Source organism: Urocitellus parryii, chromosome 14, assembly GCF_045843805.1.
Source record: "Urocitellus parryii isolate mUroPar1 chromosome 14, mUroPar1.hap1, whole genome shotgun sequence".
In the NCBI taxonomy this organism is placed as follows: domain Eukaryota; kingdom Metazoa; phylum Chordata; class Mammalia; order Rodentia; family Sciuridae; genus Urocitellus; species Urocitellus parryii.
In genome coordinates, this window is record NC_135544.1 from 59,477,675 (window position 1) to 59,491,746 (window position 14,072).

The window sequence follows — 14,072 nt, forward strand, 5'->3', positions numbered from 1 at the left end:
CCCAGAAGCAGCTTTACATCATTGTTCGAGAAAGGAAATGGAAACTACTGATTCCACACTAAGATGTGAGAATGAAGGACCGAAAAAGTGCTGTACTGACCTGGAAGAAAAGCATGAAGCATCAGAGCTACAAATAAACCATCAGTCTGTAAGTTCCCAGAATCAACTGCCACAGAAAGAGGTAGAGATCAGCCATCCTAAAGCAGGACAGATTGTACTGCAAGATCAAATGTTCCAACTACAGGCAGCTGCTCAATCAGTACGCTCGGGAGCTTGTGGTGTACCAACAACAACTGCACCGGCTCCGTTCGGTTCCCTGGTCGGTAGTCATTTTTCAGCCTTTCGTGATGATGACACGGACTTTAGTGACATAATTTTATCACAACAAGAAACAAACGGATTACCAACTGAAGTTGCAAAACATGAATCTGAAGTTGGCCACTCGAGGCAGATTGCTGAGGCTCAGGGAACGCACCATTCTGACTCAAGTGAAATCTGCAAAGTACTAAATACTATCAAGACTCTTCAACCAAACCAAAGTCCAGACATATATGATCATCAGCATGAAATTTCAGTTTGGGAGCAGAGTTCTACTGTGGCAGAAAAGGGAAGAACCCTTCCTCAGCATTCAGCAGTGGAAGAAGTGTTCAGGCTTCAACGAGCCCTGGCTGATGCGGAGAAGGAAATCGTGAGACTAAATGGTTTAAACCAGGATAACCGTCTTGCTGAAGACAATCTGAAACTTAAAATGCATGTTGAAGCTCTAGAAAAAGAGAAGTCATCATTGAGTCAAGAAAAAGAGGAACTTCAGATGTCACTGTCAAAACTGAGCCGTGACTATCAAGTCATGAAAAACAGAGCTTCAACGGACATGAATTTGAATGTACAATTACTAGACTTAAAACTTCACTTGAAGGCAAAGGAGGAAGAACTGAATCAGACTATCAATGAAAAGAAAATGCTGATGGCTGAGTTAGAAGAACTGGATCATCGGAATCGGGAAGCTACAGAGCACATGATTTTGATACAAGATGAGCTATCAAAACAACAAAATGAAGGAGACCTTGTCATCAAGAAGTTGGAACAAGATCTAGATGATGAAAAAAAGAGAGTTCATCAACTTGAGGATGAGCAAATGAACATATCCCAAGAGCTGCATGTGCAGAAGGAGAAGTTAACTGAGAATGCACGGAGCCTCAGTGATTTGCATTTAACCAAGCAGAAGCTTGAAGGAAAAGTAGAAGATTTAGTAGATCAGCTAAATCAGTCACAAAAAAATAGTTCAAACATCCAGCAGGAAAACCTTGGGCTTAAGGATCACATTAGACAACTTGAAGAGGAGCTGTCTGGGTTTAAGAGTAAGTATCGAACCTCTCTGAATGAAGACTCTAACAGTCATTGTAAGGATGACATGCCTAAAGAACGAGAAGCTGAAGCTAGCAACCTAAGTCAAAATCTTTCTGAAGAGGAACAGCTCAATGAAAACTTAACGAAAGTTGCTGTTGAACTCAAGACGGAAAATGAAATGTTGATTTTAGCACGTGACGATGTAAGGCGTAAGTTGGAAGAATCTATTGCTGCTTACAATCAAATCTCTCAAGAAAAAGACACTATCACGGAGACTCTCAAAAGAGACAAAGAAGAGACTGAAGCCAAACTGCACCAGGCAGAAAAAAGACTGTTGGAAGAAGCAAATAATCACAGGCAGACTATTCAGGAACTCTCCAATGCACATGATTGGAATACCTCGGCCTTAAAGCTGAAACACGAATGTGCAGTTCAACTCAATCAAGAGAAGGACTTTGAAATAGCAGGACTCAAAAAGAATATTGAGCAAATGACTGCTGATGAAAAAGAAACTGAGGAAATTTTGGCATCTTATATAGAAGAAGAGGAGCGATTGACACAAGTCATAAATGAGAAAGAAGTTTTTATTGAAAAACTCGAAGAAAAAATTTCACAACTACAAAAGGATTTACATAAGTGTTCTCAGGCCTTAAGAGAAAATGAAACTTTAAGGCAATCCGTTGAAAGAAAGGACAAAAGTCTTACCTACATGAGAGCAGAAAACAACTATCTGCGAGTAGAACTGGAAATACTTACGGAACAGCACAATCAAGCTGCACCAGTGGCTGAGCCTGAAGCTCTTGATGCTATCACAGAACTAGAATTGGAGGTATCTCAACTGAACATAGTCAAAAATCATCTGGAAGATGAAATTCAAGACCATCTGAATATAATTGAAAATCAAAACCAGCATAAAATGCAACTACTTCAGTCTTTACAGGAGCAGAAGGAGGAAATGCATGAATTTAAGTACAAGTATGAGCAGATGAATGCTGCGCATAGCCAGTTAATTTTAGAAAGAGAGGAGGAAATTAAGAACTTGCAGAAAACTATTGAAGAACTAAAAGCCCAGTTGCCTGGAGAGAGAGGAGACGCTCAAACACTGAATTCTGATATTTTTCAAGAGACCAAAGTAAAAATCCTAAGAGAAAACGAGGTTCAACACTTCCAAGAAGAAGAGAAAGCTCTGCATTCTGCTGAACTAGCCAAAGAAAAACAGTCAATAGCTGAATGGAAGAACAAGGCCGAAAAGCTAGAAGGAGAAGTAACATCACTGCAGGAACGTTTGGATCAAGCGAATGCTCTGTGGGATTCTGCTTCCAGGCTGAGAGAAGACTTAGATCTCAAGGAAGAGCAGATGGCAGAACTGAAAAAACAAAACGAGCTCCGAAAAGAAATGCTGGACCACGCACAACAGAAATTGTCGACTTTGGTCAACAGCGCAGAAGGAAAAGTGGACAAAGTCCTCATGCGAAACCTTCTAATCGCTCATTTCCAGATAACAAAAGGCAAACGTCGTCGTGAAGTATTGCAGTTGATGGGGAGCATCCTGGACGTTCCAAAGGACGAAATGGAGCACTTGTTGAATAAAGATTATGGTGGTGTCAGAAAGTGGATGAGGAGTTGCCTTGGAGGGGCTTCAACAAGTGTCCCCAGCACACCTCCGAAACCAAATCAACAACCCCAACCCGTGCTTCAGAGTTCTTTTTCAGAACCCCTTTACCAGGAAATGTTAAAGATGGAGCCAAATTAAGAGCTGGCAGAAGCACCAACGGGAATCCACTCTTGGTCCCACGTTCTGCAGCGGTGCCTCTTAGTAACCTCGCTGGAGTTGGACTTGGTGGACCTGGGCGTCCTCTTTTCACACCCACTGCAGATTTCATGCCCACCTTTACACCGTCGCCAGTGTCCCTGCACAACAGGGCCAGAGCTGTACTCCAGGATCTTCTAAATATTTAGCATTATTCTAAAGAAGCCATAACCCTTTTTGATGTTTTACAGCATGGCCTTTTGAAAAAGCACGCATGTGCTTGTAGACAAAAAGAGAAAGCAAAACAGCTGGTATATGTAAGTGTATAGCTACTAGGTATTTTATTTTATTTCTTTAGTTGTTGTTGTTGTTGTGATTTTTTGCTATAGTACTTTTTAAAAAATTTGTTTTGTTTTTTGTAGCACTTTTTGTTTATAGAATTTTGTTCCAATGTAGCAGATAATCATCACCAGTTATCAATTCTGATGTACTTTTGTGAGCCACTGTACAGAGCAGCCTTCTTGAACCACTAGTTCCAACCTCACTTAATGGCATTAAGATAAAAACGATACATGCAATCACAGGAAACGAGAGAAATCCAACCCATAAGAAGGATGTCTCAGATTTAGAGTACATGAAAACCAAATATAATGTTGCAAAACGTTGAGAATATTTAGTTTATCCAAGATAACATTGTACAACTACCAAGCGAAAATTCCAATGGGGAGGACCTAAACAGGAAGCTTAGTGGATAAATTCTAAGATGCTTTGAATCCAAATTCTATGACCCCTATCCATTTTGCTGATTTCCATTTCTCTACGAAAGTCACTTCACATTAATTCAGTTTTCCAGATGATAAATATGTCCAGAAGGAAGAGTATTTTTATGAGGCAACCCCGAAGTGGGATCACATGATCCATTGCCAATGGAAAAGTTAATTAGTAAGAATGTATCATTAAATATCTGGACTGCTTATCTACCTACTATTGGGGGCTCTACAATCGTTCTTAGAAACACATTTTATAAAACATTTGATCAAAACAAGTTGGGGAGAGAAATAAGCTGACAACAGTTTTTGGAAGATGAAAAGCTTTACAACAGGAGTAGTTATAACCTTTTGATAAATTAAGGTAAAAGATGAATCAAAAGTTTCTAGCTTAAGTAGGTGAAATCCGAGAAGCGAAAAAGCAGATTGCATAGCACATACTTCTCTGACACCCGTAGTTTCTAAAACCATTCAGAACGTTTTTATTAAAATTAATTTAAACAAAATTTAATATGTTTTTAAATATAAATTATACTATCATTTAATATAAATTAATCTAATTTAAATCAATCTAATTTAAATTAATTTTATTAGTAGTATTATTTAAATTTCTTTTATTAATACGATGGTTTGATTTAAATTTATTTTATTGATATTGCTTATTAACTTATGTTAAATTATAGTATGATTTATATTTAAAAATTCATTAAATTTTATTTAAATTAATACAATTTAACAAAGTAAATTTAACATAATATAGATTGAATTATTTAATATTGACTATATAATTTAATATAAATGTCAATAAAGTTAATTTTAATAAAAATGCTCTTAGTTGTTTTGGAAATTACAGGTGGCAGTGAAGTATTAGCAATGTTATCTTCTTTTTTCTCCTCTTTGATTTTACCTAACTTAAGCTAGAACCTTTTGGTTTATCTTTTGCTTTACTTTACAAAAATAAAAAAAAAAAAGGAAGAAAAACACCTAGTAGCTACACACATATCAGCTTTTCCTTTCTTATTTCTAAATTTCACCTTAACATTTACATTATTTTACCAAAATTAAGATGCCATCAGTTGTTAGGCATGAACAAAATCACTGAAACAACAACTGGAGGACGCATCCCAAAGGCACATTGGCCAAGTATTCAAAACATATAAATGTCTGAGAACCGATGAGCTCTGATAGTAAAGTTTCCCACCTATGAAAAGTTTCCCAATGCTATGGAAAATGATGACATTTCTCTTTTTGTGTTTTTTAAGCTGAGAACCAACCTAAGGTATGTTATCAGAAATTGTATGTAACTCAAGTCTTTAAATTTCTTATTTTTCCTGTACTGCAGACAAAGAGGCTCACAATTCCTTGAGCTCTACTAGCATTTCAGTGACAGGAAAAAATTCAATGATGCATAGTTGTTTATTTGCATTCAATGTCTATCAATCTTACATACTTTGGGAAGGGTCACAAGCCACGGCCCTTATGCCTCCTGCTCTATTTCAAAGCCTCCAGCATCAGTTGCAACAATTCTAGGAAACACTGGGAATACTCTATGGTACAAAATGCACAATTACTTTTATTTGAAAGCATCTCTAAGACATGAGTCATTAGGTGACTTTCTTGTTCTAAGTAAATTTACTGAATTATTATTAAGTGATAACACGGTAAGCCAAAATGAAAAATGAAAGCATATGCTTCAAATCAGAGCAAGGAAGAAATAAGAAGGTATGATGTGTGGTAAAAATACACGAACATGCAAATATTATCCAGCCTTCTTACGTCAAATGTCCTCTCTTTTATTTATTTATTTTTTGGAGGTTACATTCTTGCATGATATGCATGGAACAACTTTTGGGGGGATACGATCAGAAATTCAGCACTAAAATCTGCCTTCCTGTAACATCACACGGCTTACTCCCGAGAAGAATATCAAAGTATATATTTGGCTTCGACTTGCCAAATTACTTGGAATCTTATTCCAGTAGACTTCACACGGTTGGGAAAAGCAGAGTTCAGATTTGTCATGAGAGATTTTTATATATTCTGCTCACTCCATTGTGTCTAGGTGAGCCTTTGGGTTTCAATGCCTGGAAACACACTTCTTATATTTCAGAATTGAAGAGCTCTTGGAAACGGCGACCTCACTGCATTCTTGAGAAAAATATGTTATACAGGTACTCAGAAAATTACAAAGATTAATCTAGATCCAAGGTTTTTTTAAGACAAGGGGTTTAATGGAGAACACAGCAAGATAGCCTTAGAAATTTCATACTCCCTGCATTCTTAGGAAAAGCTGCTATATTGTAAAGAATAACACCAAACAGAAAAGTTCCTAAGAAAATATTGTGCTTTCAGTTTCCTTGTCTCATAAATTTTATTAAAGTTTCATTAAAGACCCTGTATTTGCTAGCCTTTTTATTAAATACTTTTTTGAGATATTCTATTAATGTCTATGACTGGATTTTACTTGGTCTCACATGAATGTCGCTCCCTGTGACAAAGGGTACATGGGAGGCAGGCAGGATCAGCCTGTCCTCTCCGAGGCACCAGCTGTCCGAACCAGGCTCTGACAGAGGTAGTGAAGGGCACTAGCGTCTCCTGGACTGAGCGAGAGGGTAAGTATCTGAGTGATATTAATTGTGTATAAATGCCACATTTTTTTTTTTTATGCATTCATCTACTAAGTTGTTTCCACAATTTAGCTAATGTGAATTTTGCTGCTATAAACATTGATGCGGCTGTGTCCCTGTAGTATGCAGTTTTTAAGTCCTTTGGGTATAGACCAAAAAGAGGGATAGCTAGGTCAAATGGTGGTTCTATTCCCAAATTTCCAAGGAATTGCCGCCAAACTGCTTTCCATATTGGCTGCACCAATCTACAGTCCCACCGACAGTGTAGGAGTGTACATTTTTCCTGAAATCCTCACCAACACTTACTGTTGTTGTCTTCATCATAGCTGCCATTTTCAAAAATCGCTGACATTCTAACTGGAGGGAGGTGCAATTAAACCCCTATCTCTCACCATGCACAAAACTCCACTCAAATGAATCAAGGACCTAGGAATAAAACCAGAGACCTTGCATGTAACAGAAGAAAAAGTAGGCCCTAATTCCAATCATATGGGATTAGTCCCAAAATTCCTTAATGAGACTCCTATAGCACAAGAATTAAAACCAAGTATCAATAAATGAGATAGATTCAAACTAAAAAAGTTTCTTCTCCACAAAACAAACAATCTGGGAGGTGAATAGGGATCCTACATCTTGGGAGAAAAGTTTTGCCCCATCACACATCAGATAGAGCACTAATCTCTAGGGTATAGAAAGAACTCACAAATCTAAATACACACACACACACACACACACACACACACACAAATAAATAAATAAATGAATGAATGAACGAACGAACGAATAAATAAATAAATAAAATAAAATAAAATAACCCATTCAATAAATGGGCCACGGACCTGAACAGACACTTCTCCCAAGATGATATAAAATTAATCAACAAATTTATGCAAATATGCTCATCATCACTAGCACTTAGAGAAGTGAAAATCAAAACTACACTAAGATTTGAGGTTCAATCTTAAAGGCTGAAAATGAGCATGTTTCACCTCTCTTTCTCCTTCTACCACCAAATCCTCATAGAAGTTAGAAAAGGACATTTGAAATGCTCAGTGATCCAAAATAAGAATGAGAATTTCAAGGACTGAACACAAAAATAGATTATGAAAGAGTAGATCAAGTTGAAAAGACAAAAGCAAACATAGAACGTGCAAGGAAACAGTTCACTTGCAGAAGCTGAGAGGTAACAGGCTGCTTCATGCTTTCAGTATTACATACCAGGGATCACAGAGCACAGGACAACAATAAGATAGTTATCTGGGGTACCACACCGTGGGGTACATAGAGCAAAAACATGGGAAACCCTGCAGAATAAAAGGCATCAACTGAACATCCCTCTCTCAGAACCCAAACAAGGAACCACCAACAAGCAGGGGGGAGGGATAGAGAAGAGCTGTGTAATGCACTTAAGAAGCCTGACTGAGGAGCTATACCAAGAAGTTGTACCATGCACACAAAACTACATATCATGTTCAAACACACAGGCTACAGCCACCAAAATTTACCATGCCCTAGACCACAATGAAAACGCCAGCCAATTCCGTAAAGGTGTTATCACACAGGCTGCAATTCCTTGTGCATCTAAAATTAGAAGAATTTTGACTCCTCAAAAAAAAAAAAAAAAAAAAAATCCATATACAATGAAATTAGGGCCATAGAAACAATTCCAAATAATTGTTAGATTAAAGCAAAAATCAAGATGGAATTAAATTAAAATACTATAATGGCAGAAGCAACAGGGATTTTAGATATATGTATTTGAAAAGAGATTGAAATCAAACGGCATATGCTTTTAACATAAAAACATAAGAAAATACCTGGATACTGGATAAAATAATGTAAATGTTAAGGCAAAATTTAGAAAAAAACAAAGGAAAAGCTGATGTGTGTAGCTACTGGGTGTTTTGTCTTCCCATTTTTATCTTGGTAAATTAAGATAAAAGATAAACAAAAGTTTCTAGCTTAAGTTAGGCAAAATGAGAGAGCAGACAAAAGTAGAATATATAGCTAATATTTCTCTGATACCTGTAGTTTCTAAAACCACTAAGTGGATTTTTATTAAAATTAATCTTATTAATATTTTTATTATATAGTTCATATTAAATGATTTAATCTATATTAAATGTTATTTAAATTGACTTTGTTAAATTGTATTAATTTAAATGAAATTTAATGAATTTTTAGTATACCGATTTTAAGTCCTTTAGTTATAAACCAATGAGTGGGACAGCTGGGTCAAATGGTGCTTCCGATCCCAGTTTTCCGAGGAATTTTCATACTGCTTTTCAGACTGGCTGCATCAATTTGCAGTGCCACCAGCAATGTATACGTGTACCTTTTCCCCCCACATCCTCGCCAACATTTACTGTTGCTTATATTCTTGATGATTGCCATTCTGATTGAAGTGAGATGAAATCTTAGAGTAGTTTTGATTTGCATCTCTCTCATTACTAGTGAAGTTGAACATTTTTTCATATATTTATTGACTGATTGTATTGCTTCTTCTGTGAAGTGTCTGTTCAATACCTTGCCCTTTACATTAAAATATATATATTATATATATATATATATATATATATATATATATATATATATATATATATTGTTTATTGCTGGCAAAAATAGAGTATCATTGAATAGTTCCAAAGTTTAGAGACTTCTAAAAAAGTGGCTTTTATAGACTTTCATGAGTTGAAAACTAGTTGTATTTCTAATAGGGTGGAGCTCAGTAATCACTATGTTGCCATCAAGAAAGCCCGGCAGATGTTTGCCCAGTGGAATGAAAGAAAAAAAAAAAAAAAAAAAAAAACAGAATTGAGAACATCATCCAGGCAAATCAGTAGGCAACTGATTCTAGTTCGAGGCAGACAATTAATCTGTTGACGAATCTACTTTCACAGTTTGTACATAACATTTATGGACTATTATTTTAAATTCTATTTTAAAAATATTTATTATTTAGCCTTTAGTGGACACAACATCTTTATTTTATTTTTATTTTTTTTTTATGTAGTGCTGAGGATCAAACCCCATGCCTCACGCATGCTAGGTGAACGAGCTACTACTTGAGCCATAGACCCAACACTCTCTTAAAGAAATTCTTATTTCCACCTTGCTTCTTTATGATAATGAGAATTCAAATTTATGGGTAATATATCATTCACTGAACAACTTCTCAGTCCAAATCAATCCTTCTACTACTGTATTGTCACTGGAGTGTTATGTTAATCTTCCTACAAACGTGTGCGGAACATTTCATTGATTATGCCAATTCTTAAAGATACAAATGTGCCGAGCCCTAATATCCAGAGTACACAAAGAACTCAAAAAGTAAACATTAAGAAAACAAACAACCCAATCAACAAATGGGCCAAGGACCTGAACAGACACTTCTCAGAGAAGGATACACAATTAATCAAAAAATACACGGAAAAAAATGCTCACCATCTCTAGCAATCAGAGAAATGCAAATTAAAACCACTCTAAGATACCAAATCAGTCCAGTAAGAATGGCAGCCATTAGGAAGTCAAACAACAACAAGTGCTGGCAAGGATGTGGGGGGAAAAGGTACACTTGTACATTGCTGGTGCGACTGCAAATTGGTGCAGCCAATTTGGAAAGCATTATGGAGGTTCCTGGGAAAGCTGGGAATGGAACCACCATTCGACCCAGCTATTCCCCTTCTCGGACTATTCCCAAAGACCTAAAAAGAGCATGCTATAGGGATACAGCTACATCAAGGTTCACAGCAGCACAATTCACAATAGCTAGAATGTGGAACCAACCTAGATGCCAGTCAATAGATGAATGGATAAGAAAATGTGGCATTTGTACACAATGGAATATTACTCAGCACTAAAAAATAACAAAACCATGGCATTTGCAGGGAAATGGATGGCATTAGAGGAGATTATGCTAAGTGAAGTTAGCCAATCCCTAGGAAAGAAATGCTGAATGTCTTCTTTCATATAAGGAGGGGGACTCAAAACAGAGCAGGCTGGAAGAGCATGAAAAGAAGACTACCAATTAGAAGGGACAAGAGGTGGGAGGGAATGGGAGAGAGAAGGGGAATTTCATGGAAATGGAAGGATACCCTCATTGTTACACACAATTACATAGAAGAGGATGTGAGGGGAAAGGGGGGAAAAAAGGAGAGAAATGAATTACAGTAGCTGGGGTAGAGAGAGATTATGGGAGGGGAGGGGACAGAAGGGGGGATAGGGAGGGAATAGGAAAGGCAGCAGAATATAACAGACACTAGTATGGCAGTATGTATAAACCTGCACGTACAGCCAATGTGATCCTGCAAACTGTACACGTGGTAAAAATAAGAATTCATACCCCACTTGAATCAAATGTATGAAATATGATATGTCAAGATCATTGTAATTTTTTCTTAAGCAACCAATAAAAATTTTAAAAAAGAAACGAGACAAGGCCCATATTAAAGAGATTTAAAAATTCTACTGAAATCTATAAGAAAATGTTTGAATGAATCATGAGGTATTAAAAGAAGTACAAACTTAATATCTTGCATAGAATTTATCACCCTATGTTTATAGACTCAAAAAGCTTTCCTTACTTTAACCTTCAACTGTGTTTTAACAAAGCCACATTATTCAGGGCTCTCTACTTCTGGCTTTATTCTTTCTTACTTAGTCTTTTCCCCCATATGAGATCCTCACCACCACAGTCGTCAATGGCTGACCTTGCATTATATTTCAAGGATCACTCTATGTAACATCTTCTCCATTGACTGACTGTATTCAATTGCACTTCATAGCAGGAAATGTATATAACACAGCTTTATGTTGTTCACAATATCTACCACAATACCTTGTACTTTTTGGGCACTGAATATATGTATAAGGATACACTTATGATTACTGGATCCTTTTTGTCACGTGTGCTCGCGAATGAGCCAGGGTTTTCCCTCCATATCCCCCATAGTTTCCAGGAATATTCCAAACATATTGAGAAGAAGAGAAATGCTTTTATTTGGACGGTCAGTTTCGAATACACTAGGTAGGTATCTCTCTCAGATAGAAATACAAAATGACAAACAGCTGTGGTCAGAGTGAACCATGCTAGAAGACCGAATCTGAGTGATCAGAAATGCCTTTCAGCAGGAGGAGCAACAACCACTGGAACCAGATTCAAGCCAAATGGGATAGGTCTTACACTGAAAAAGGATCATTATTTGTGATTTAAAACAATAAACAAACACAGAACACCTAAAGAGAAGGAGGCACCCTGCTATAATTTGGATCTGGAATGTTGCCCAAAGGTCATGTGTTGAAAGCTTGGACCCCAATCCACCAGCATTCAGAACGGACTCTACAGAAAGGTGAATTGAATCCTGAGCTCTAACCTCGTCTGTGGATCAATCCACTGATGGGTTCATGATTGGACAGGACTATCGGGAGTTGGTCAAAACTGTGGGCGGTAGGGCCTAGTTGGAGGGTAGGCCACTGGAGTTGATTCCCTGGAAGGGTACATCATATTCCTCAGTCCTCTCTTCCCCTCACCATTTCCCTGATCTCCATGAGTTGAGAAGCTCTGTTTTGAAGCCAGGCTCTCTGCCATGGTAATCTGCCTCACTTCAGGCCACAGCAATGGAGCCTGAAATTGAACCAAAATAAATATTTACTCATTTAATTTTCTCAGGTATGTTGTCAAAGTGATGAAAAAGTCTTCTAACACACACACACACACACACACACACACACACACACACACAGGAGGAATGGTCTAAAGGGAGAAAAGGACACTTGGTATTGTTGATGCCTTCTTCAACAGTAGACACAGCTGGGGTACAGCGTGGATTCTCACTTCAGCAGATGCTAAAAGGGGCTTAAATTTTTATTTTAGTCTTTTATGAGGAGACATTGACTAACACAGGCCTGACTTCTCTCTCAGATTTGGAGATGAATAAGAAGGACCAAGAAGATTTCCTTTTCTAGCACAGGACACAAATGCAGTCACTAGTTTCTGATAGCAATCTGAGTAATTATGTCTACTTGCTCTATCTTGAAGGCAAGAGACATTATGAGGTGATTCATATGATCCTCAGAATCTATTTAACCATTAATTTTCCAAAAATTCTTCCTTTTTTTTAAATTTTATTTCTGCCACCTTGGGGTTTTGTTTCCTGAACAGACATATAGAAAGAACAGCTCAAGGAAAAGAGTCTCCTGAATATGGGCTCTGGGAAGAGAGTAATGGGAGCAAACCCAAACCCCTTCTAAAGGGTAATAAGGAAAATGATCCTAAAGGAAACAAAAAGGCAAATATGAACAAAGTGGCAGCAGGCTCCATTTGTTGGCCACTTTCTCTGCACCAGCCATCAGGTGAGAACTACACACACTATGTTCTCATTTACTGTTCAACTCATGCTTGTGAGAGAGGTTTCATAAATGCATTCTGTCAGTTTAGCTCCAAAATTGCTTTGGTCCCAACTGGTCTGTCTGTTACAGCCCACGTGCTTCCTCTCTTTGCTTTGTCCCCAACTCTACAAAACTGCCTCCTCATTAACTTGTTGGAATTTAAACACCTTGGAAAGCAGGGCCTTATCTTAACTCCTTCTGATCCTTAGAGGTATGGGAATTACATTTAGGATTGTTACTCCATAGTAGAAAATTTCTCAACTTTCTATTTCGCTCTGTACTCTTGAAACCTGGATTATATTTGGCACTGATAAACAACCATAGGTGAAGTGAACATCAACCTATTGGCTCTAAAACAAATTTTTCTTAAGTGAAATTTAAGCGGAATTTTTGAGCACTTAAATAAACTTCAATCAGAATCAACAAGGACCAAATAATATTAAAATGAACTCGAAAATGTATAGATTAACAGCAAAAGTTTACTTTTGGAAAGGGTAAAGATGGTTCTTTAGTGAAATTTAATCCGTATTATAATTTGAATTCTGAGACTGATTAAGACTCTGTGATGGTTAATTTTATATGTTAACTCGTCTGGGCTACGATGCCCAGATACTTGGCCAACTTTTATTCTGGGTGTGTCTGTGCTGGTGTTATGGGGTGAGATTTACTTTTGAATCGGGGACTTTTAGTTAAATAGATTCCATTCTCTAATGTGGAGCGAGACCTCACCTCGTCAACTGAATGCAACTGAATGGGACAAAAAGCCCACCTCTCCCAGACAAGAGGGAACTGTCCAGTGAACTACCTTTGGATTTCATCTACAACATTGATTCTTCCTGGCTCCACAGCACACTGCCTTGGGACTCAAACTGGGACACTTTCCTGGATCTCTAGCTCCTCCCAGCCAACCCTGCCCAATCCTGTGAGCCAATAGCTGACAGGCAAGTGCAGGGAAGAAGCAGAGGCCCTGCAGGGGGTGAGTGTGCTACTGGATGCCAGTCCCTGGTCAAAGCGCAGGACAGGCTTCTGAGTTTACAGGCAGGAAGGGATGATTAGTGTTGGTGGAGCCCCAGGAACCCCGCGCTCTGAGGAATTCTGAGCGCTTGGGTCATAATCGACCCCGGCAACGCCGGAGGACGTTCGGGGCAGAGAAGTGGATGGTGATGGACGCGCTTCTCAGAGCTGGTCCGATGG